The sequence below is a fragment of the Mauremys reevesii genome, linkage group 15, assembly GCF_016161935.1.
Source record: "Mauremys reevesii isolate NIE-2019 linkage group 15, ASM1616193v1, whole genome shotgun sequence".
NCBI classification, from domain to species: Eukaryota; Metazoa; Chordata; order Testudines; family Geoemydidae; genus Mauremys; species Mauremys reevesii.
Window position 1 is genome coordinate 24,899,127 of NC_052637.1, and position 26,311 is coordinate 24,925,437.

At 47.0% G+C, this 26,311-nt stretch overlaps 1 long non-coding RNA gene across 2 annotated transcripts; it reads left to right on the forward strand.

Annotated features, from left to right (window-relative positions):
* The first annotated feature begins 616 nt into the window (after positions 1-616).
* Positions 617-8,184, forward strand: LOC120383821. Of its 2 annotated transcripts, none has more exons than XR_005588539.1 (3): positions 617-796; positions 1,506-1,640; positions 8,106-8,184. It is a non-coding gene; the product is annotated as an uncharacterized LOC120383821 (long non-coding RNA). The 2 variants fall into 2 exon arrangements; XR_005588540.1 differs by lacking the exon at positions 8,106-8,184 and adding an exon at positions 4,799-4,882.
* Positions 8,185-26,311: the final 18,127 nt, after the last annotated feature.

The window sequence follows — 26,311 nt, forward strand, 5'->3', positions numbered from 1 at the left end:
CGCAGTGGCTGAGAAAGAATTAATTGTACCCAGAAAGCAATTAGTGCACCCAGTTGCACCTGAAGGGTGGGCCAGGCCCCCAGTTAGGATTAGGCCCAGCTGGGGAGGAGCTGGGTGATTGAATTAAGGATTAAATTGCAGCTGAGAGAAGCTGGGTGACTAATAAAGAAGGCATTGAAGGTAGGAGATGGGAAGCAGGTGGCTTGGGGGTAGGCCTTGGGAGCAGCTTGCTAGGTAGAAACACTGGCAAAGAGCTAGGAGAGAAACTATGCAAGGACAGGAGTGGAGTGAGTGCCTGTGATCAGCCTGGACAAATGGGCCAGAAACTAGGGTTCCAGCCCTGGGGTTTTGGTTTTAGCAAAGGTGGACACAGAGAACCTGGGGAGAGGCAGAGAGGAGTGGGGCCTCCAGGGCGAAAGCCTTGGTTGGAACTGCTCTTTACAGGTGCTGGAAAGAGCTCTGCAGAGCTTGGGAAGAGTGAAGGTCCTGAACGGGTTAAAGTGGGTCTGAGAGGCTGGTTATGCTACCTGGCTGCACCTAGAGAGTGGACCAGGCTTAACTGATGAAGATCAGCTGGGAAAAGAGCTGGGTGGTGACTATAAACAGAGGAAGCTGAGAGCAGAAGGGGGCTGAAGAGAAACTCTGCAGTTGTTCTGTGGGACTACAGAGGTTGTGTGGGGAAAGCCCAGGCAGAAGGCTGGCCAGCTCTGGAATCCTCTCCTGAGAGGAAGTCTAGCAAGAGGAGACAGCAGAGAGACAGACAAAGCAGCCACTTGGAGCAGAGTGAGCTCCAGTTGTGAGTTCTGATAAGAAGGGCAGGATCTGGACTCCCAGGGAGGGAGTCCTGGAAGGTGCTCAGTGGAGGAACAGAGCAGCAGAGAGGGATGAGAGGCCAAGCCTGAGGAAGGCAGAAAGTAGTTAGTTTCTATGTTTTAAGTTTAGGATTTTTTTTTTTGGTTAGGGGATTCCAGGGGTGATCCCTGGTCCCTCAGAAGGCAATAAAGGCAGTGGAAAGCCCTGAGAGAAGGTGATGTGACCCAGGGGTGGGGCTGAAGACCCTTCTGTGAGGCCATTAGGCTGTTTTCTATTGGACTGTCTATTCCCCAAAAGGGGTGTACTAGCTCATGAGCAGGACTGAGTCCTGGGAAGAGGCAGACTACCAGGGGACTAGAGCAGCCAGCCACTGGGGGCCAGGGGCAGATGAGGCCAGAGGTGCTCTGCCACATCAGGCCACAAGGAGGCACTCCAGTGGTAGATCCCATGGTACAGGAAGTGAGCTCAGGCAGGGGATAGGTTGAGGTAGGAAGTGGCCCAGGGATGTAGCAAGGAGCCAAAGGGAACAGACCTTAGCTGCTTGTTACAGGGTCCCTGGGCTGGAAACCAGAGTAGAGTCAGAGCCTGGATGCCATCTTCTCTCCATGGAGGAAGGTGGCATGAAAGACTCCTGGTATAAGGACTTGGTGTAAAATCATTGGACTCTTTTGTGGGATCTTCTGTTACCACAGAAAGGTGGGGACTGGACATGACCTGGCTGGAGGGCAGAGTCACAACAAAAAGCAGACCACTGCGGGGCCAGAGCAGCTGTTGGAAGGGTGCTAGGGAAGGAGGGCTTGATCTGCCATGATGGGACATGCTAGCCAGTGAGTCACTTTTCTACAATGGAATATGTATATTCCCCACGGCTTTGAGCCCCTGGGGCTGTGCCTGAAATGCTCAGCTGCCTGGATATAGAGGGGTGTGTGTGTATTTTTAAGCCTTTTTTTATTTTATTTTTTTGTGCCCAACTTGCAATATGCTAAAGGGGAATGATTTTCAGACCATCTGGTCTCTTTAAGGTGCCATGAATTGGGCACACAAACTTACTAGTCACTTCTGAACACACTTAGTGATTCTCTTGATTTTTTTTAATTGTAAATCCCATTATCTCTCCAGGTGCTTTTAAAAAGAGAAAGCAGCAAAGCTACTACTGTACTGAAATCTTCTTTAAAACAGTATATTCACATCATAAGAGCCCCTTTTGCCCAAAGCTCTGTAGTAGGTAGAGATAATGGACTGTAACCCCATTATATACTCTCACCTTTGGCTGAACTACTGTTGTAGTTAGTCTTCTCCCTGTGGATCTCCTTCCACAAGGGATTGTGGTTAGTGTAGGGGAAACAGAGCTAGAACTTTTTTGATGATAAATGCACGTTTGGTTGGACCAACACATGTCTGGAATTTATACTGATTTTGACACTTTTCCATTGGGGGGGGGGAGGGACCTAAGGGAAAACAATCTGAAAGTACAAAATATTTTGTGCTGACACTTTTGAAATGAAACACTTTGACTTTTTGAAACAACTTGTTAAACTAACTTTGTTTTTAAAATATTTATAAGAGGTGTGTGTGTGTGTGGGGGGGGGTGATTCAAAATCAAATGTTTTGTTCAACCCAAAATTCCTCCCCCGCCCAATTGTCAGCAAACTGAAAAAAATCCTTTATCCTCAGTTTTATTTGGGAGACCGGGGGGGGGGGGGGGAAGGGAGGTGTACATGCACGTATTTAGCTATCTTAGCTGTCTTGGCATCTTAGTTACCTATCCTGGAAGCATAACCAGCCATCCTTTCCAGGACTGCTCAGTGCAGGTCAGACCACAGAAAGTCCTTGTGACTGTGCAATGCAGGCTGTTAGTCTGGGAGCTAAACAAAACCATAGTGGCTGTCAGTGACCAACAGCCTCAATGTAGAATCCTTGATGTGTCCCAGAACCAAGTTCTGTTCCTTCACTCTGGTGAGAGATGCAGTAGCATCTTGCAGTAGGTAGGACTCTAGATAATGTGATGGGGCAAGGCCAGATGGCTACAGTAAAGTAGTGAGGAACAGGTATGTTAGCCCCAGGCTAAACAAATCCCTGGTACCATGGTAACCAAATGGCAGTTGCTCCAGGTTAATCAAGACATCTGGGGCCAATTAAGATCCTTCTAGAAGGCAGTGGTGATAGCTAGATTGGCTTCAGGTGTCCCAATCAATCAAGGGCTGGCTGGAACTAGTTAAAAGCCCCCCAGTTAGTCAGTGAGGTGTGGGTGTCAGGAGCTATAGAAGGGAATTGTGGTATCAGAGGAATGAAGCAGTACACAGCCATATCGGGTGCAAGGAAGGAGGCCCTGAGGTAATGGTGAAGGAGATATTAAGTGGGGGGCTGCTGTGGGGAAGTGGTCCAGGGAATTGTACGTATCCTATTTCCAAAAAGTCAGCTACCATAGTGGCTAATTTTAGGGTCCCTGAGCTGGAGCCTGGAGTAAAAGGTGGGCCTGGGCCCTCCCCTCCCTGATTAATCACTGAGACTGGAAGACAACAGAGACTGTGTGAGGGAGGATTGCTTCTCCTCACCTCTGTTGGCTTATGATGAAAATGGCTTAGTAAGCTGTGACCCTTGCCTCTAGAGAGAGAAGGGCTATGTGGAGGGTCACAGGGAGCCTCTGAGGGTAGCAAAATCTGCCAGGAAATGCAGGACCCATGGAGTCAAGGACAGAACTTTGTCACAATAAGCACAGACACTGAGACCCTAGGACACAATGCACTGTAGTGCAGACCTGAGCCTGTAGATTTGCTGCTGCCAGGCATTTTTTATACCCACTGACACACATGCAGTGTATATGTCTATGCTGCTCCTGGGCAGCTAACCCCATGTTGCTTGGCTTCGGTCACTTTCCCATTGTGTATTTCTGTTTCAAGCTGGAGTTGCATGCCTCTTGCTTTCCTTGTCTTCCCTATCCCCAAGTGGCTGCTCTATTCCTCCACAGCTCCATAAGCTGCCCCATGGTAGCTGTTCCTGGCCAAACCATCCATTAAGGCTCATAAGGCCCCACGTGTTGCCAAAGAGCCCTTGATTTTGAAGCTGTGCCTCAGCTGTCCTTTCCCTCCCAGTGTAAACCCTGCATGTTGCTATTGGGAGATGTTTGGTGGTTGTTTAAACATTCCCAAAGCCTGGTGTTCCAGGCTACATCCTGCTGAACAAACTGAGAACCTGCTTAGACAGTAGCTGATAGGGCAAGAATGTGTCTTTGCAATAATCAGTAGATGGAGGCGATCAAATTATTTATCGCAGGTAGTGCATTTCTGGGTGCTTATTTCCCACCTTGGATGGGAATAAGTCACTAGGACAACCCGAGTTGCTTCAAACACAGAAGGAGAACAATCAAATAATCCTCTTGAAAGACAGGGTGCCAGATCCTTAGCTGGTGTAAATTGGTGTAGCCCTATTAACTTCAATAGGGTTGTGCTGATTTATGCTAGCTTCCTGCCTGGAATGTTTTATCACTGTTTGGAAATAGAATGTTTTCCTTTTTTAAAATATATCAAGTCCTTCAGAAGCCCTTGGGAATTTAATAGTGATCAACCCCAAATGGTTCCATAGCAATTAAGAGGGAGAGCCTTTCTAGACTCTTTGTCTCAGCATTCCATATAATTTTATGGCAGGAATGTAATTCTTTATACAATTCTATTGGATGGCTTAAAAAAACCTATAGAAAAGTGATCATTTCCTATGCCATTCTACAGGGCTGTTTCCCAACGTGTGTAACATTACTGAGGGCCAGGGCAAACTTTCCAATGGGCTAAAACAGTGGTTTTCAACTTGTGGTCCACAGACTAAGATTTCCAAAGAGGTCTGCACCTCCATTTGAAACTCTTTAGGGGTCCACAGTTGAAAAAAGGCTGAAAACCTCTGGTCTAAGGACACTTTATCATTAATGAGTCATTATTGAACATCAGTATTTCAGGGACCAAATCCATGTGTCCTTATTCATATTGTAACTCAGGCAAGACTCCCACTAGCTTCATCAAGAATTTGCCTGCCGAGTGAAAACTAACAACCTGTGGGCGGTTGCATCTGTGCTGTGGATTCAGGGATCAGTACCTCTTCAAGATGGCCAGTTCCCCTGTCTCTTTTTCTGTACCAACCCCTCATATCAGTTTAACCCTGGTTTAAATCTATTTAGCATGCACAGGTTGAGCCAATGTGGTGTCAAAACACAGTTGCGTTGGTTTAAAAGCAATGCCGGGTTCTCCCCCTCAGGGCGCATGGCACCCTACATTGGAAAGGGAGGGCAGGATGCTCCACTGCTAGCCTGGGACTTAGGACACCAAGCACCAATTCCCTGCTCTGCTGCAGACTCCTCATGGACTTTAAGGTCAGAAGGGACCGTTATGATCATCTAGTCTGACCTCCTGCACAACACAGGCCACAGAATCTCACCCATCCACTTCAATAACAAACCCCTAACCTATGTCTGAGTTATTGAAGTCCTCAAATTGTGGTTTGAAGACCTCAAGCTGCAGAGAATCCTCCAGCAAGTGACCTGTGCCCCATGCTGCAGAGTGACTTGCATCCTTAGGTGACTTGCTCAAGGTCACCCATTTGCTTTGTGCTTCACTTCCTCATCTACACAATGGGGATGGCCACATGTCCTTCCCTCACTGGGGTGTCCTGAGATGCTCAGACATCTGGCCCCCATTGCCATTGGAAGGACAATAGGTATTATTAGGTGAACAATGACACTACTCCTGCCCTAAGAATCAACCTTTGAAGCTGGCTGACTGAAGGAGCGTATAGCACCCTTTAGTGTAGTATTTGGCATGTTCCGCCATGCAGTGGGTGGCTCTGAGAGACATTCCCATAATGCTGCTGATGCTCACTGGGGGGACACCGCACTACAATGCAGGACTGTGGCTAGACCGTGCATGGGGTCCTGCAGCAGGGACCAGGCAGTTCAGCATCAGCTTCCTGGGCCAAGGTCCGTACCAGAAGTCAGAACATGTGGTGGAGTTCTGAGTCCAGAGTGAGGGTCAGAATCCAAGTCAGAGCCAAAATCAATGCCAGGAGTTTGGGAGCAGAGTCTATCCTGGAAGCTCACTGGGAGCTTCCTGGGGTGCCGTCTGGCCTTATATAGGGTTTGCAGGCCACGAAGAGCAGCCAGTTAACAGCTGTGGTTGAGTAGCGGTGTCCATTGACTGGTAGCTCTGTTGACCTGGGTTTGAGTCCTGCCACTCCTCATGCAGTCTGATCCAAGCCTGTATAAAAGCAAAGCCTTGCTAGATAAAGCCAGAATGGCTAGGACACTCCCTTCCTATTCATTTCAATAAAGAAATATTATTGCACACCATGGCCATGCATTTTCAGGTGCATGTGATGACACAATGCAAAGGCAAGTTACCCTTTGAAGTAAATGAAGTTTAAATTAAATCACATGAGAGCTCCATAATGTGATGGGTTAGCAGATTGCAAACCACGCTACATAACTGCCTCTGTTATTCCCCATAGATCCATTATAAAGCCTACCATACATCAATCAGCTTTTCTCCTGCCTGGAGAAATCTAATCTAGAGTCAAAGTCCTTCCCTGCTTCCTTCCATTGTCCAGGCTCTTTTTTACATCAAGTGAGACATTCTTCCCTGCAATAATATTGGTGAAGCTTATGAGGTTACCCAGGGGATGAATTTTTTCCCGGTGGGTATCACATGTTTCTTTGTCAGTAAGTTATAAAGGAAGAATTTTTCCCTTTTATTTCAAATGACTCCCTTTTCCCTACCTCCCTTTGCAAGACTAGGTGAAGGGGGTGATAGGGAGTAGCTAGAATAAATGATTTTGGAGGGGCAGTGACTGAGCCTAGACAGCTCAGAGGTTCCTCTAAGAATTCAGATGGATAGATGTTGATCTAAACTCATCCGAATTTGTTCCGCCTAGAATTTGTCTGCTATCCCACCATGAGATGCAATCTCACAAGCGTGGAAGGCTAAGGCTGGGCAAGTGATTGGCAGAGGGACCTCCAAGGAGGTGCTACAGGGGCCATTCCAATGGTTCAGTGAATGGCACCCTTTGTTCTGTTAAATCATTGACCTCCCGTGGTGTTAGGGTGCACTCTGACGGTAAAAGTGCCATCTCTGGGATTAGATGCAGAACCAAGGTCCTGTCCAATCATGATCATGTAGCAGAGCTGAGTGATGTTTTTCATCCCATGGAACCTGGCCATTGATACTGACATGTCTTCTCCTAGTGAAAATGAGCCAAGTTCTTGGAAAGTAGGTATGGTGTGTCCAGTCCAGTTCTCGGTTCATTGTTCCCAGTGGCCTTAGATGCGAGTGATCATCTCTCTGAAATAAGGGAACGTCTCGCAGTGAGAGAGGGGCCAAGTTCTGTGGTTGGGTGGAGGCATTCTAGACTTAGGAAGCAATTGACCATAGAGGTAAGGTCTGTATGACGTGACTCTACTGTCAGAGAGGTAGCACAGAAGTCTGATTTCTTTGCCTCCTTCAAAGTGGCATAGGGAATGTGGAATATCCTAGTCTGTCCGTATCGCAAATTTTCCAACACTGCTGTGCAAGTATTTTTTCTTAGACACGTGTTGTCCAGGAACCATGGTAATCTATATTGGTTGATGGGACAGATGGGGTTGTGGGGGGAGAAAGGTTTGGTGCTAGGGGTCTATGATGGTAGCTAATGGTTGTAATGTTGCACTGATTCTCCTACCCTTTTGGCCTCTTGTTTTGGTAGAGTTTACTTTCATTGTGGAAAGCTTAAAGAATCTTTGTTCCAATTTTAAAATGGATAAATACTTATTACACAATGGATAATTAGCCCATGGAACTTCTTGCCAAAGGATATCATGGAGGCCAAGAGTGGTAGATATCTATATGGATGGAATCCCCACTTCCATTAGAAATGATACATAAAAAAGCAACCTCCATACAAGTTAGGAAGGGATCTGACCCTCATACATCATGATATAAGCCTTACTGATAGGGTGTTCTTATGGGTTGGGAAGGAATTTCCCCTGCGGGCAGCTTATTCCATAATTGTCCACTGCAGGGTTTCTTGCACCTTCCTCTGAAACAGCTGGTAGCAGCCCCTCAGTTACTATAAGTAGTTTCATGGATGTGGCTAAATCCTAGCACTTTCAAGGGTTGATCACAGTAATAATTTCTCCTTGTTGTGTGAGAGGTGGTGGTGCCTTGGAAGGGCACACTTGGAGTTGGGAGACCTGGGATCTGCCACTTGCTTGGTGACTGCCCTTGGTCATGTTGCTTCTGCCTCCATTTTCCCTCAGTATCATTATCCCTACATTACAGACCTCCTTTGTGAAACACCTTGAGAGCTGTTGATGAAAAGTGCTATACAAGAGCTGTTATTATTTTGCCTGAAGGAGGAAGTGGCCTGAGAGAGCTGGGAGACAGACTTTGCATTCCTTATGCTCACATCTATCCTGAAGATCCGATTCAGGGTGTTCCCAGCTGGTGGCTTGAGTCCATACATTACCTGTGAGAATTAAAATAGAGACCTGCCGCCATAGATGATTATCTGGGATAGATCCCTAGTCCTCCAGCCCAGCACCCGAGTGACTCCATTAGCTAGTAGCAGCAGAAGGCTCTTACTGTCTCTCTGGACCAGCCACTAGAGGGGGACATAGCACACTAGCAAAGTGTGCCATTCACTCCTGCCTGGGAAGCTCACCCCATGTCATCAGGCATTCAGACTGCACTATGACTGGTGGGGGATGTGACACGCTTATCCAGTTACTCTTGATTGTCATTGGAGAAAGTGAGATGAGGATCAGGCCAAGAGGCTCAAATGAGTAGCCCCATGGGGGGGGGGGGGGAATGTGGCATCACTTCACACAGTGGCATCTTTTGATCCTCCTTTCCCCACCCCACTGCATTCCAGCTGCTGTGTCTTCATCAGCACGTACTCTGAGATCAGTCCCAGGTGTGCATCAGCGTCCCCACCCCATTCTAAGCAGGGGAGAAAACACTGTTAGCTCCTCACCAGGCTGCCTGGGCTCATCCAGTCCCATTGGTTTCCCCTTTATACCACATCTGCTTCAGCGAAACGTGGAACTCCCTTCCAAGGGACATCAGGCATGCATCTGCGCACGCCCTGCTCCTTTGTGTTGGCATCGCAGGCCAGGGAGAGAGGAAAATAAACTGAAAGGGAGGAGGAGAGTGTCTGGTAGATTTATACACCTGCCAGTTGATTTAATAACCCTCAATACATAACAGTCAAGACTAATGGAAAGTTATCAGTGCTGCTATTGAACCCATGGCCAAGCCACTAATAAACTGAAAGTGGAAAGTGTCAGAACAAAGAGGCTAGATTTGGAGGGGTGTGTGTGTGATGTGCTTTTAATGTTATGGTCCATGTAATAACTTAAGCAAACATACTAGTGCACAACAGGAACACAATGAACATGCCTTTCATATGGTCTGTGTTCAACCTGGTAATACTATGAAATAATAAGAACTTGCCCCTTTCATCTAAGCAGCATCTTTTATCTAGGGGCTTATATACCATGGTGATGGGTGCGGTAGAGACCTCTAAGGCAGAAGGATAGATTAGGTGTCAGTAATATTTAGCATTTACCTTCCAGCACCCTTCCACTGACACGAATCTTTCTTTCATTCCTATGGGTGTAAATAAGTGTTATCGGCTGCAGCTCACGGGTGGAAATGGGCACACGGAGAGGTCAAGACTAATGCTGAGCAAAAATTTTCACCTGAAGCTCTTTTTTGCAAAAAAAATAAAAAAAAACAAATAAAAAAAATGCAAATTTGGTGATGCCTCACTGTTTTGTGAATTCATGCTGGTTTGGGGAAATAATTCATCTGGGGGAAGGGGGAAAACAAATTATAGATCAATCAAAATGGTTCGGGGCCTTTTTTCTTTTTTTTTTTTTTGGCAGGGGGCAGAATGTCAACTGCTTTTATTTTGCAGGTTTTTTTCAATTTTTATTTTTAATACAAGACCATAAAATACTCTAAATCAAAATGAAACATTTAATTTGACCCCAAACAATCCCCTCCCACCCCAAACTACCTGTGAACCAAAAAGTCCATTCAACACCTGACTCAAGACCCACATATGTTTTTTTACAAGTGGCCTCTGATTCAGGGTTCCTCACGTTTTAGGTGCCCTGTTCTCAGAGATGTTGAGCATCCATCCAAAATCAGGGGGCACTGCTGGTATTCAGTGTGTCAGCTTCCAAGACAACCAAACCCAGAGGCCACTTATTTGGGATTGTTACTCCAGCCTTCATCTGAACCTCATGTTCCTTTAATATTATATGGCAGTCAGGGGTAGAAGAGAAATAGCTGGAATGCTTTGAGAATGACTTTGGGTCATGCAGGGAATATGGACTGGCTTGTCTTTGGAATGGTTGAGTCTCCCACCTGGAGTCTACCTGAATTTACTACAACTTAGTTACATGAATTTGGGTGTGTGGATGTGATTGTGTATTCAGCCTCTGGGTATAACAGCTTCAATAGTGCACTGAAAAAAATGTACACCAGAAGCTCCAAGGTGTGGGGAGTTGATGCCCTCACTGTTCATACCTGGAATCACGAAATCCAGTCTCAACTCAGATCACAGGGGAAAATCACTTTGTTCACATCCCCACATCGTTTAGCACAAGATTGAGAGTGTCTGCTCAGCAGAGGGCTAAGACTGCAATGGTGGGACCTTTATGCTGTGCCGGGAGGAAGGTGCCTTGGCAGAGTTGTGTGAAAAGGGGGCTGGGGTGGGGGGCGAGGAGGATAGGACTGCAACAGGGGCTGTCACAGTGTTAGGACTGAAGTGCATGGACAGAGATGAAGGATCCAGGACTGTTGTAGCACTGGGATGAAGGTACCTTGGTAGATGTTTGTGCATGTGAGTTATTGCAGGATCAGAATTTAGGAGCACTAGCTGAGTTGTGTGAGGCAGGTAACTAGACTGCAATAGCAGGGGCCCTTTGCATGGTCAGGATAACGATGCCCTGGCAGAGCTGTGTGCATGTGGGGAGGGGGTAGTTTGCACACAATGTTTTGGCACCATGTCCATCCTGAACCACTGCTCCCTTTCCTGTGTTCTTAACCTCAGGTATTGGCTCCTGAGGTGTAATGGGAGGAAAACCTGGGGAAGTGTCATGCCCATCAACTGGCTTTTAGCAAAGGCTCCTTAGACATCTCATGAGACAACTCGACGCAGATTAGATCCCCTTGGTTTAATTCTCCTCTGCTTTGCACCTTGTGTTGTGATTCACATGTGCAGGGCCGGCGCTTCCATTAGGCGACCCTAGGCGGTTGCCTAGGGCGCCAGGATTCGGGGGGCGGCATTTTGTGCACTCCCCACGGGGCGCACGGGAGCTTCCGGTTCTGCGCCCGTCGTGCCGCCAAAGAAGGACCTTTTGCTGACGTGCCGCGGAAAACAGCGGCAGGCAATTGAGCAGCTCAATGACTGCCTCTGTTGCCTGCGGCATTTCGGCGGAGGGTCCTTCTTCGGCGGCGCGATGGGAGTGGAACTGGGAAGCTCCCACGTGCCCCGTGGGGAGCACACAAAATGCCCCCCCCCCTGAATTCTGCCTAGGGCGCCAGAAACCCTGGTGCCGGTCCTGCACATGTGCAGAGGAGGTGTAGACATCTGCCAGACCACCATTATTCATTCATTTAGGTCACAATTCAAGGTAACTGCACCAGTATTCCCCCTTGAGCCTCCCAGCTCCTCAGCTGTCGCATCTCTTGTATAGAGACCCATGTCTCCCTCTCCTGACCAGGAGTTTTTCCAGGCTGAACTGTTCCCTGCCTATACTGATATCCCCAGCAAACCAGACTGTCTAAACAGGCCAGTGTCTGGGCATTGCTTTCTCTCTGAAGGCTGTGGACAGCTGTAAGTGCCAGCAGTCGCAAGTTACCACACAGCTCATTATAAGCAAGCACATGTATTCTTAAGGTTAAAGCGCTATAGAGAAAATATAAAACAATAAAGTTCCTATATGCAGGCTAAAAGCTTCCCAGATGTCATCCATAAGTCTTACGGGGCCTCAGTAGGCCAAAGTCCTTCCAGCCCTTCCCAGGAAGAATGGGGCCTCCCCTGCACAGAAGATTGTCTGTTTGCAGGATCAGGGAAAAGGCCCTGAGTCAGTTTCAACTCGGGCTGTTTATCCACAAGTCCTTTCGTTGTCTGTTGTTCTGGGGAGAATCAGGCTTGAGCCAGTACATGTGACCACCTGCGGATAGTGCTGCTTCTGGGTAGGTGTGACAACTGGAGTGAATTTTCCTAATCACCCCCCGTCCCGCCTGCGCGCGCGCGCACACACACACACACACATGCATGCATGCATGCATACATACATACATACATACATTGTTCTGGGTTCCTGGAGAATTTGTGGTCCCCCTCCCCCACAGAGTTACGTGCAATCCTCGGCCCACAGTCAAGAAAACTAGCAGCCTGATTGTCAAGCCTGGGGCTCCTAAATGGGCCAATGTGCCAAACTGCAGCTCGGCTGTTTGCCTTCTCAGGGTGGTTCTGTTTTGCACAGTGGTGCAGGAGGTTAACACCACATTTTATTGCCTCCGCTAGCAGATGCCATGAGGCACGCTCAAGCCAGTAAAGGCAGGTGGAGGAGAAATAAGTGGTGTTAACCTCTTTAAATGTGTATTATTCAAAAGGGCAATATTAAAAGCCTGGCATCCCGGTGGAAATAAATCTTCCGCTAATAATTCTCCCCAGTGGATGGAGTTCCAATGAAATTCTGCACTTTCAGGAAACACTTGTCCACGGGTTCTCCTTTTATGTTTCTGGCTAACTTCTGGATTTTCCCATCATTACTTTCCCATAAAGAACATGGTGGCAACAAAAAGGCAGCAGAGCGAGGGTTTTAATGCTTCACTTACAAACCTCTCTAGGGTTTCACTGTGGTGCCTGCAGGGATGTAGCAAAGTCCCAAAGGGCCCGGCTGCAAGAATAGGTTAGAAGCCTCCATCCTGATTCCAAAATCTAAAATTTTGCTTACTTTTACCAACTCGGAAAATCAGATCAGCTTCATATTAGCCTGCATATTGTATTCATGGATATCTACACCCAGGAACGTGCTATTGACACTATCATACAAAATGCTCATTGGCGGTGATGTAGTGCTAAATTTTATAGTGCAGGAGCTCTGCAGAAATGATCTCAAGTTGCTAATTCTGTCCCTCAGGTGAGAGTCTCCAAGATCTATTTTGTGTGTGATATCATCATAAGCTAAAGAAGCCATATTCAAAGGCTAATGAACATTTTACCAGGAAATTGGATCTAATTGAAAATCTGTGCAACAGCAATCATGAGACTTCCCACACTAGTAATAAATACATATCGTATCAACATAAAACATATATAACTCAGCTTTTATAGGCCAAACTTTACACTATGTAGCAAGGCACATTCAAAGCGCACATGTAATTAGTCCAAAAGCCCAAGGCTTGACTCACCATTGTGTTACTCCAGTTTCATATTGGTGCAAATCTTCTGGAACTGAATAAATGGAGTTATGCCACTGTAAAAGAGGAGTCATGCAATGGGGAATCAAGCCCCAAATCTTTATGCCTGAACCTACCCATGGAAACACTTGCAATTGGAACACAAACAGCATTTGCTTTGCATTCACCACTTGTGGCTGGGCACCAACTGCGAACAAATGTTTTCACAAATATACCGACTGCTCTTGAAAATGTGGGCTCGCTGTCACGGAAACAAAACACAAGGATTCGTTCGGCCGTGCAATTAAAATAACAAAACCCAACCCCACAACCAACTCTACCATCAGCACTTGTCAAAGATCACGCCATCGAGTCCATTTTCCATCACTGTCTCAGTCAGGCACTTATTGTCCGTCTGCTTCCATAGCACAGACATGTTTAGGTGACCTTGATTTAACAGCTAGCCCTCACCAACAGCTGGAACACATTCTAACAGAGTAAAGAGATTAATTCTGTTCAGGGGCTGCTCCCTAACTATCCCCTTCGCCGGCCTCCTCATCCTCCACCCTGCAAGGCTGGGGACCCCGGCCCCTCACAACACTTCCCCTGGAGCTGCTCAGCTCAACCACAACAGGACTTGGGTATCGTGTGCCTGGCCCCCCACACTCCCTGCCCCCAGCCCACATCCCTCCTGCTCAGGTCAACCACAATGGGACCTGAGCACCCCCACAGCTGGCTCCTCACACTCCCAGTCCATCCCAGCTTGCACCTCCTCTCTGCCCTCTGCAGCCCTCCCTCAGCCTCTGCCCCTGGCAACCCTTCCTGGGGAGCTGCTCAGCTCAAGCACAACAGGACTCTGGCATCCCCAGCAGCATCTGTCTGTAGAGCCAGTGTAGGGGAATTTGCTGGTGGCATAGAACTAGCTGCTCCTATGCCTACATTCCCATTCCCACTCTGCTGCTAGCTGGATGTGATGAGGACTCAATAAATCCCAGCAATGCCTATCAGCTTGTGGCCATGGGCAGCTGGCAGCCTGTTTAAACACAAGGCTTAATTCTCTATTCAATTTCATATACAAAAATGTCATGAAGAAAAGATCACAGCTAGGAACTCAAAAGTCACGTGCCACCTAATGCTGACCTCGTGTGCACGCATATACATTACAGTGCAGAACTTAATTTTGCAGTGTAAACCACTTATGTCGGTGTAATCCCAAATAACTCCTCTGGAGTCAAAGTCACTCTGGATTTACACTGGTGTATACAAGATGAGCATCTGGCTGACAGTCATTAATTACATGTTACATGCTGCTAAAAATTGTGGCTCTTTGTCCCCCCTTTAGTGACTAGGCTGTTTGAACAGGCTTAGGAGTCAGCTACTGCCTTTGACTTAACTGCTCTAATTCTTTAGGTCAAATAACAGCTGCTCATGCTTTCCAATCTAGTGGTTCCAGGTTCAGTTCCTGAAGATGACTCAGTCAAAGGAGTCACTACAATCATAGACTCATAGACTTTAAGGTCAGAAGGGACCATTATGATGATCTAGTCTGACCTCCTGGACAATGCAGGCCACAGAATCTCACCCACCCACTCCTGTAACAAACCCCTAACCTATGTCTGAGCTATTGAAGTCCTCAAATTGTGGTTTGAAGACCTCAAGGTACAGAGAATCCTCCAGCAAGTGACCCGTGCCCCATGCTGCAGAGGAAGGCGAAAAGCCTCCAGGGCCTCTGCCAATCTGCCCTGGAGGAAAATTCCTTCCCGACCCCAAATATGGCGATCAGTTAAACCCTGAGCATGTGGGCAAGACTCACCAGCCAGACACCCAGGAAAGAATTCTCTGTAGTAATTCAGATCCCACCCCATCTAACATCCCATCACAGACCACTGGGCATATTTACCTGCTGATAATCAAAGATCAATTGCCAAATTAATTGCCAAAATTAGGCTATCCCATCATACCATCCCCTCCATAAACTTATCAAGCTTAGGGTAGGTCCATACTTACCGCGCGGGTCGACGCGGTGAGTTCGACTTCTTGGAGTTCGAACTATCGCGTCTAATCAAGACGCGATAGTTCGAACTCCCCATGCGCTCCGGTCGACTCCGGAACTCCACCACCGCGAACGGCGGTGGCGGAGTCGACCTTGGAGCCGCGGAGTTCGACCCCGCCGCGTCTGAACAGGTAAGTCAGTCGAACTAAGGTAGTTCGACTTCAGCTACGCTATTCGCGTAGCTGAAGTCGCGTACCTTAGTTCGACCCGCCCCGTAGTGTAGACCAGACCTTAGTCTTAAAGTCAGATATGTCTTTTGTCGCCACTACTCCCCTTGGAAGGCTGTTCCAGAACTTCACTCCTCTATGCACTTTGAAAGGGGGACCTCTCAGAAGGCTAGATATTACCATTAATCCACCTTCCCATGCCAGACAGACAGCACCCACGTTTGGTCAGGTGGGGCAACGTTCTGTGGTGATGCAAATGCTATTGTAAGTTACACCCAAGTTGCAATTTGGTCAGAAAACAGGCAAAGCGGTGAAGTCATGTAACTTGCCCTGACTTGCCAGTCAGTGGCCACGCAAATCAGTTCAGTTTCTACCTATTTGTTGTTAGAGCCAATCAGGAAGTGATTTTTTTTTACCATTTAAAATGTGTAACTAACCCTTTTCATCAAAAATTTCAGTCAATGGTTTCAGATTTTCATCCCAAACCTGAAAATCCCAACACTTCCAGTTTCTCAGTGAAACTCCAACATTTTCATCAAATACAGATATTTATTTCAACAATTTCCATTCAGTCAAAAAAACCAACGAGGGGAGGAGGATGTTCTGATGGAAAATTTCCCACCATCTTGGTTTTGTTGTTTGGGGTGGAGGGGGGAAATTCACCCCTTGCTACAAGGTTTATGCCCCAGGCCGCATTTGGCTGAATTAGGCCTGAGGACATAGCTCAGCATATTTCCCTTTAAGAATGCACCATGCTGATAGCACTGCCACATGTTCGGTATCCCAGAGAAAATAAATTACATTTAAAATAGATCTCATTTTAGATCCAGAGGCTCTGCCACCCTTAGCCTGTGAGAAATAACTGGTCTGTTACTCCTCAAACTGCTCATCAGATTCATAGCAACAGGGATTTTATGTTTCACAAACAAATTTATATCCTCATTGGAAAGCTGACAAGCCTCATTCGCTAATGTTTTACTAAATTGAAGAAGTCATAAACCACCACACAAAATGATAGTTTAAGACAGAGGGTTCAGAGGCAAGCGAGTGAAATTTCAGGGAAGATCATCACCAGGAAAATGAAAGATCAGGAGCTTGGGAATGGCTGAAACCTAGAGTATGTGAAAACAATAGAAAGCTGAGAACTCGAAGTGGTATTAGAGATTAATTTATTATGAAGATAGAAAACAATTCCTTGCAGACTTGTGAAATGTGCAAGGGATGAAATAAAAAGTTGCAAGATTGAGACAGAAAGGTGCAGTTTCATCCTGCAGGTATTGGGGACTGGTTCAGGGGGGGAAATGTGTTATTCCACACAATAGCAGCAGCTACATAACTTCAGTCTGAATGACCTTAATTTTGGATTAAGAGAACAACCAAACAAGAGAGAAGCAAAGTAAACTCTTCATGAGAGCGAGAGAGCACAGTGTGCATGTCTCATCTTTGTACCTGTCTGCCCTGAATGGAACAACAAATAATAAGTTTGCAGTTCTTTTTATTGCTTTCTGGTTTCTGAGCCTTTAGGGGGCATTTGCTTCATGTTGTCAAGCATTTCTCTGCAACATTGGGTATGGGAACTTCCCCCCGCCCCCAAATGAAAGCTGAGCTTCTCCTGCAATCCCATGATTCCAACAAGTGGGACTTGAAGAAAGACACAAGATATTTCAAGACTCATGATACAAGCATGACTGTTGGCAACACTGCTGCAATTTAATGGTGCAGTACTCCAAGAAACACCTGGAGAAATAGAACTTGAATCCCCAGAGCTCTTAAGGCACAAACTGCTGCTGTCTGAGCTATATGATCGCTGAAGCAATAAGGGCCCAGGATACACAGTTGAGCAGTTCCAATTCCATCCAGTAAAGGGGAGTGTCATGCACAAACACACTGATACACATGCTAGCTGGTTCATTACAGTAATTTGAGTCCTCTGTAGCAGATGTGAACGTTCAGTCTGCATTTGCAAGGACAATTTGAAAGACAAACTGCTCTCGGTATTCAGCTATAATATTTGCCCTCCTTCCCTGTTGGTATCGACTTTCTTCCATAAATGAGGAAAGAGATTATTGTAAAAAGTTTTTTATGGCTCTTGTCTGCTAATGATAAAGCAACAAAGGAAGAATCTGCTGACTGATAGCAGGCAACAGAGCGAGGCGGTTTGAACTGCACATAAAGATGGATTAGCCATTTTGGGTGCTGTAGATATTTGTTTCTGCTCGTGCCTTCTAAATTCAAAAATACTATAATGTTCTGCGGTAATGAAGAGGAAACGACAAGGAAACAGAGGCTCCAGCAGGCTAAGTGACTTACACAAGCTGACAGAGTCAATGGTAGTCAGGAATAGAATTCAGACCTATTTAGCTGGTCTTTAACCACTAGACCCTGTTGCCACATAACAAGCTGACAACAGATCAGGAGCAGAGAATAATGACAAAAGATATTGAAGCCCCATCTCCAAGTCTCATACCAGTGCCCTAACCAGTGGGCCGTTCTTCTCTATAGCTTGTCATACCTGTAAGTCTTGTTGCACTTAATCAAAGTGCTGCCACCACACCCTGCAGAGCAGATTCATCCCTTGTTGTTTCCTTGTACTACTGTCTGTCTGTTTCGCTCTGTTATCTCTAGTTAGACGGCGAGCTTTTTGGGGCAGGGGCTGTCTTTATTCTGTTTGTACAGCACCTAGCACAATGCAGTCCTGGTCCATAACTGGGTCTCCTAGGTGCTACTGTAATACAGCTAATAAATAGCAATAATAATGCACCGTGCCTACCACACTTGCATCCTGGTCTATGCCTGGTATGCCTAGGTGTCACCATAATACACCTAATAAATAGCAATCATAATGCACAGAACCTAGCACAATGTGGTCCTGGTCCATGCCTGGTGCTCATAGCGACTACCACAATACCAACGATGCCTGTCCCAGTGCAGAGCTCTGCTACCACTCAGCAATGGGGTCACAATAAAGGGCCACATTCTAATTGTTGCTGCTGTTTGCATTGCCGTGTCTGGAGATTCTTTTCCGGAGCACTTGTTACTTAAAGCTTAGTCTGACACATTCCCACAAGTCAAAACAGGGTGATGATGCAGCAGGATCCCAGGACCCCTGATCTATAGACTTGTTAGTTGGAGGGACAAAGAGATAATGTGTAACCTTGGACAAGTCACTTAAAGTGTGTGGAGGGACAGGGAATTAAACTGAACTATCGCATCAAGTCCTAGGCTAGTGCCCTAACCACTGGGCCATCCATCCTCTCCTGAATGACTAGCCAACCTTTCCCCTTGCTCCACCTATGCACAACAGAGGGAGCTACTGTCCAACCCTCCAGCCTCTGTTCTCTCTGCTGCTTATATTGAGGTTCCGGTACTGACTTCACCCTGTGTTTTCTCTCGGCATTAATAACCACTTGTATCCCTTGCAAATAAATACATAAACTAAACTAAACAGCTTTCCTGTTTGTAAATGCAAGTGTCAGGGAGTATTTTGTCAGCATCAATTCACTGTTTAGATGGGAATCATTAGTGACAGAGCAAGTGCTACTTAGGCTCGGCACTGATGATTAAAGCCACAAACAGGGATGTACTTAATGCTGTCAGGATTCTGCATGGATAGTGGAAGAAGGAAATCTCCCTGGTGAAGGGTAATTAGCATGTTTCCATCTCAAATGAGAGAGCCTTGTTGTAGAATTCAAACGGGCCACAGTGGGGACTGCGTTATTTATCATATCAATCTTCTTCTATATACACACCTCACCCTTTAAGAATATGATGTTGTATATTAATTGTGTGGCTAGAGTGCTGTGGGCTCATGTGTTTTCCTCAGCAAATTGTTCTAACCAGGGCAGGTTTTCCGATGGGCTAGGGGCTCGGGATCCTTGTTCATCAGTGCGGTGGAAATGTAACACCAGAGTCTCAGCTGGTGTAAATGGACACACCTCCGCTACCGTCTCTGCAGTGGCACCAGTGCAGACATCCCTAATGTAGACAAGGCCTTCATCTAATCCTACTGACACCACTGTGACAAGGCTGCTGCTCCATTGACATCAGTGGTGCTACTCCTGATTTTACATCCATGTAGCGGTGACAGCAGAGCCAGGATCTAAACACACACAAGGAGGTGTGGGGACTGAGGGAGCGAAATGGCTGGAATGCCGGCATTTGCACTGCTGCACACTGAAGGGGGAATGAGCATGCTGTTTGCAGCATGCTAATGTCTCTTCTGCTCAGCCATGTGCTGCACATAAGTGCTAGATAAATACCTTGCAGTGCAGTCTTCATCTCATTCCCCGCTTTGCTAGCTGCTGCCCCCTGCCAGCTGCCCCATCTCTATCCAGGAGACCTCAGTGGATCAACTCAGGGAAAGGTTAGATCATTCATAATTGCACCAGATGAGCCCCGGAAGAGGTTCTCCCTCCTGTCCCCCCTGGCTTTTGTTTCCAGAGGAAATAAAGTTAAATCTGCTATTGGCACATTCAGACTCTGCACCTGCTGCTGTGTAACATACGCCAGCTTCATCTCTATGCTTGGTAGAAGCTTCCTGCGTTTTGACTTCGCCTAGGGTGAAGTGAGAACAGGGGGTTAATCCTAAAATCACTTCTGTTGTGCACAGAAAGTGGATGGTTAGGAGGAGCTAGGCAGATGCATTCTGATCTCGCTTTCCCCAGTGTAAAAGTGAGATTGATCGCCCTACACTTATTGGCCATTAATTTTGATGTTTGTAATGCAAAGATCTATTGGTAGGGGCCTACCAAATTCACCGCCATGAAAAACACATCACGGACCATGAAATCTGGTCTCCCCCATGAAATCTGGTCTTTTGTGTGCTTTTACCCTATATTATACAGATTTCACGGGGGAGACCAGCGTTTCTCACCTGGCTTCTACTGAAATTAAATGTACACATGTTGAGGATCTGGCCTAGAGAGTATATGTGTCATCTGGGCCTGTTTTAATTCTTCTCATGGGTAGATGGAGGACAGGGTCACAAAGAGCATTTTCCAAGAACGCAAGCTGCTTTTTGCTGCAATACTGCAGACCTCTTGATGCCAGTATCCAAAATATTCCTAATGTAATCCAATTACCTCTGACGCCTTCACAGTTCATCCTGAATCACAGCTTCACATCAACGCCCATGCCTCTGCAGTCATAGCTGCTCACGTTTGTGACATTTCCTGTTGCACCTCCCTGCACTGCCCAGTTACGTCTACCAGTGGCTCTGTGACCTTTGGGCATGGGCCTACCTTTGCATGCTAGAGATCCTGGCTTTGAATCCTGGGTATACCGGGATACAGGTAGGTACATCTGATCTGCATATGTGGTGGATTCTCCATCACTCTCAGTCTTTAAGTCAAGATGGGCTATCTTTCTAAAAGACCTGCTATAGCTCAAACAGAAGTTATGGGCCTGATGCATAAATCATTGGGTAAGGTTCTCTGTCTTGTATAATGCAGAAGTTTAAACCAAGACCATCATGATGGTCCCTTCTGGCCATAAAATCTATGTCCAGAGCAGCTCATCCAAGCTGGATTTCAGGAAACCATTTCTAACAGGCTGATCTCTTAGAATGTGCCAATCTTTCTAAGAGCCCAAAGAGTAATACGCTGGCACAAGTGAACTAAAATGTGTCCTCCTAGATTTATTTATTTATGCATTTATGATGCATCTGAAGACATGAGGTTTTTTACCCACAAAAGCTTATGCCGAAATAAAACTGTTAGTCTTTAAGGTGCCACCGGACTCCTTGTTGTTTTTGTGGATACAGACTAACATGGCGACCCCCTGATACTTTTTTTTTTTGACTCCCCCCGATGTTTTGTCATTTGAAAGGCTGTTTTGACAGCATTTTCTGAGGTAGAAAAAAACTGATCCTCTCTTAAGTGCAGCTTAGAGCCAGAGCTGGATTAAGGCAGGGGCTTTAGGGGCTGCAGCCCAGGGCCCCAGCTCAAGGGGGCCCCCACAAAAATAAATCACTGGAAGTGATCTCCAACTCCGGGCTGCTAAAAGTCCCGTGGCACAGTGGGGCGCTCAGGCAGGCTGCCTGCAAGCCGTGGCCCATGCCGCTCCCAGAAGTGGCCGGCTGCTAGCACATCTCTGTGGCCCATGGTGGTAGTGGGGGAGGCGGCTTTTCCTATTGGCTACAGGTGCGGCACTTGCAGGCGTGGGCAGTACACAGAGTATGCTGTCCCCCTCCCCCTAGGAGCCACAGAGATGTGCTAGCTGCTGACTGCTTCCGGGAGCAGCGTGGGGCTATGGCAGGCAGCCTGCCTGAGCCCTGCTGTGCCGCTGGCCGGGAGCCGTCTGTGGTAAGTGCCTCCCGGCCAGAACCTGGACCTCGCACCCCTTCCTCCACTCCAACCCCCTGCCCCCGATCAAAATCCGCCCCCCTGCATCCAAACTCCCTCCTAGACCCCATACCCTCTCCTGGCCCCCAATCCCCTGCCCCAGCTGCCTCCTGCACCAAACTCCCTCCTAGGGGGGAGGGATAGCTCAGTGGTTTTGAGCATTGGCCTGTTAAACCCAGGATTGTGAGTTCAATCCTTGAGGAGGCCACTTAGGGATCTGGGGCAAAAATTGGTCCTGCCTAGTAAAGGCAGGGGGCTGGACTTAATGACCTTTCAAGGTCCCTTCCAGTTCTAGGAGATTGGTATATCTCCAATTATTAGCTTACCTTAGGAAAAAGACTTGAATACAGGGGCCCCACAAAATCTAATAGCTACAGGAGAGTTAATCCGGCCCTGCTTAGAGCACAGCAGTTCCATGGTCTGTCATCTAAGCCACCAGGAGTTTTACATGGGGAAGGATTGCAGGATTGATCTCTATGGGATAGGGCCCCCTGCCCTTTTCCCTAGTGGTATCTGGCTTAAATGATATGTATACCCCCAAATTAAAAAAACAAACAAACAAACAAACAGTAAGAGGACCAAAAAACAGCACCACAGCTAAACAACAGAGTAAAAGAGGTGGTTAGAGACAAAAAGACGTCTTTTAAAAATTGGAAGTCAAATCCTACTGAGGAATATAGAAAGGAGCATAAACTCTGGCAAGCCAAGTGTAAAAGTATAATCAAGCAGGCCAAAAAATTTGAACAGCAACTAGCAAAAGACAAAAATAAACAGCAAGTCCATTAGAAGCAGGAAGCTGGCCAAACCGCCAGTGGAGCCACTGGACAATTGAAGAGCTGAAGGAGCACTCAAGGAAGAGAAGGATGTCGCTGAGAAGATAAATGAATTCTTTGCACGGGTCTTCACTGCAGAGGATGTGAGAGAGATTCCCACATCTGAGCCATTTGGTTTAGGTGACAAATCTGAGGAACTGTCCAAGACTACTGTGTCAGTAGAGGAGGTTTAAGAACAACCTTGTAAGTTGAACAGTAATAAGTCCTCAGGACCAAATGGGTTTCACCGGAGAATTCTGAAGGAACTCAGATATGAAATTGCAGAACTACTAACTGTGGTAGGTAACCTATCACTTAAATCAGCCTCTGTACCAGATGACTGGAGGATAGCTAATGTAACACTATTTTTAAAAAAAGGATCCATAGGTGATCCTGCCAATTAAAGGCGGGTAAACTTAACTTCAGTACCAAATTGGTTGAAACTATAGTGAAGAATAGAATTATTAGACACATAGGGTATGTCTACACTTCAGTTAAACACCTGTGACTGGCCTGTGTCAGCTGACTCAGGCTCCCAGGGCTCAAGCTACAGGACTGTTTAATTGCAGTGTAGGTGTTCAGGTTGAGGCTGGGGAGGGCTCTGAGTTACTACAGAGAATTCTTTCCCAGGTGTCTGGCTGCTGGATCTTGCTGACATGCTCAGGTTCCAACTGATCGCCATGCCTGAGGTCAGGAAGGATTTTTGCCAGGTCAGATTGGCAGAGACCCGGAGGGGCTGAGGGGGTTTCGCCTTCTTCCGCAGTATGAGGTATGGGTCACTTACTGGTGTAAACTAGAGTCAGTGGTGCATTCTTTGTAACTTGAAGTCTTTAAATCAGAATTTGAGGACTCCAGTAACTCAGCCAGAGGTTAGGGGTCTATTATAGGAGTGAGTGGGTGAGGTTCTGTGGCCTGCAATGTGCAGCAGGTTAGACTACGATCATGATGGTCCCTTCTGGCCTTAAGTCTGTGGGACTGCCGGAAGTGGGACTGGATGAGAAGGGATGGATCACTCGAGAAATTGCCCTGTTCTGCTCATTCCTTCTAAAGCATCTGGCACCAGCCACTGTTGGAAGACAGGGTACTGAGCTAGATGAACCATTGTTCTGACCAGGGCTGGCTCCAGGGTTTTTGCCACCCCAAGTGGCAGAAAAAACAAAACAAAACAAAACAAAAAAGCTGCGATCACAATCGGCGGCACTTCGGCGGCAGCTCCACTGCGCCGCTTCATTCTTCAGCGGCGATTCGGCGGCAGGCCCTTCCCTCCGAGAGGGACTGAGGGACCCGCAGCCAAATTGCCGCCAAAGAACCGGACGTGCCTCCCCTTTCCGTTGGCCGCCCCAAGCACCTGCTTGCTGAGCTGGTGCCTGGAGCCGGCCCTTGTTCTGACCCAGGATGGCCGTTCTTATGTGATTAATAGTAGGACTCCTGGAGTACAAGAGTTGCTCAGAAATATATTGCCTGGCTTGTTTTACTAATTATCTCCGTCTACACAGTGTAATCAGAGAATCCATGTGCCTGGATGGGCACTGCAGAGAGTCCTGTGCAGAGAAGAGAGTCATTCCCCCTCCTCTCAGGGAAATGTGTGCAGCTTCAAATGTTGTCAGACACCATTAAACAACATAATTAATCCAAGCTTTGGATGTCAGGGCATCTGACACTCTGCACTTTCCTTCTGCTCAGCGACAAGCACAGAACAGCCATCAAGCTTAGCTCTGCAGCCAGCCATGCTCTGCGGGTAAGCTCAGCGCCTCTGCTCAGATCAGGAGGGCCTGATCTTGACTCAAGCCCAACTCCCACTGATTGCGGGCTGGTGTAACGAGTGCAGGACTGGGTCAGCTTGGAAATAGCAGAGAGGCTCTTCACTGAGGTGTGCTTATAACATCTTTGTCAAGTGTAATACAGGGCTCCCATTACCTCCTTCAGTGGGTGATGCACCCCCCAACCCCCATTGACAAAGTGAGTTCTTTAGCTCAAGTTACAGAACTCTGTGTTTTGGTGCTCAAGTTCCCAGGTTCAAGCCTGCTGATGATGCATGGAGAGGATCATTTTAAGCTGCATACTTAGGAGTGATGGTCCAGTGGTTCAGAGACTCCCCTAGGACTTGGGGGAGCTGAGTTAAAGTCCTTACTCTGCCACAGACTTCCTATTTGACCTTGGGCAAGTCACTTAGCCTCTCTGTGCCTCAGTTCTCTATCTGTAAAATAGGAATAATAGCATTTCCCTCCCTCATGGGAATGTTGTGAGGATAAATACACTGGCAATTGTGAGGTGTGTGGACGATAGGGTAGTGAGGGCGGTATTAGTATCTTAGATTCACTCATCCTAAGGAGTCCAACTACTTGGGGTGTCCTAGGCATATGTGGTTTAAAGAGGTGGGAGACTATTTCATAAGGAATAACTTGGGGCCAAGTTTTGCTTCTCAGTGATCATAAATTCCTGGGCAAAGAATGTTTTAATTTATTGGTTGTTTGACATTAGACAATAAGACTGGGACTTTTCAGCTTGGAAAAGAGATGGCTAAGGGGAGATATGATTAAGGTCTATAAAATCATGACTGGTGTAGAGAAAGTAGATAAGGAAGTGTTGTTTACTACTTCTCATAACACAAGAACTAGCAGTCACCAAATTAAATTTATAGGCAGCAGGTTTAAAACAAATAAAAGGAAGTATTTCTTCACACAATGCACAGTTGACCTGTGGAACTCCTTGCCAGAGGATGTTGTGAAGGCCAAGACCATAACTGGGTTCAAAAAATAACTAGATAAATTTATGGAGGATAGGTCCATCAATGGCTATTAGCCAAGATGGGCAGGAATGGTGTCCCTAGCCTCTGTTTGCCAAAAGCTGGGAATGAGCAAAAGGGGATGGATCACTTGATGATTCCTTGTTCTGTTCATTCACTCTGGGGCACCTGGCACTGGCCACTGTCAGAAGACGGGATACTGGGCTAGATGGACCTTTGGTCTGACCCAGTAAGGCCGTTCTTATGTTCTTATTATTTGCAAATGTCTCCAGATAGCAGTTCTTTGTCTGAAGATCGTTTTATTTAACTACTGCACTGTGCGGATTGGTGCATGTGTCACATTTCTGGGCCCTTATTGGGTGGAGGATTAAACTAATGGTAGATTCAAGTGTAAAATGTGACACTAGATCATGCTGGTTTTGGTTAACTTAGAACCTGCAGCCTGTGGAGGCCGGAACAGCAGTTGCAGAAGAGCTACAGAGACTCTGATTCTTACTTACATTCTTGGGGTGGGACACATTCCCCAGACAGTCCCTCAGTGAAAGCCCCATAATAAGGCTTAGGAAATGTCTAGTAAAACCAATCTGTAAGTTGTAAGGGGCAGCCGGTTGGGGTGCTGTGCTGCAGAGAATAGAGCAGCTGCTCTTTGCAGCATCAGACCTACCTAAGCCCTGGGCACGGGAGGTGGGGGGCGTCCCTTGCAGAAATTAATTCTGACTGTAAGCGTGTTCCCTGTCTGCACTCTGAACTGCTGGTGAGCAGGGCATGTTGGGAGTAAGGCTCCAGGTGAGCCATGCTGGGACAGAGGCAGGGGGAGAGGGACAGGTACCTGAGAGCAGGAGGTAAGAGGAAGGCAGCCTGCAGTCACATGGACTCCAGGATGCTTACTTCTTGTGATCCCCCCAAAACTACATATCTTCAATTACATCGACACTGCAACCAGGG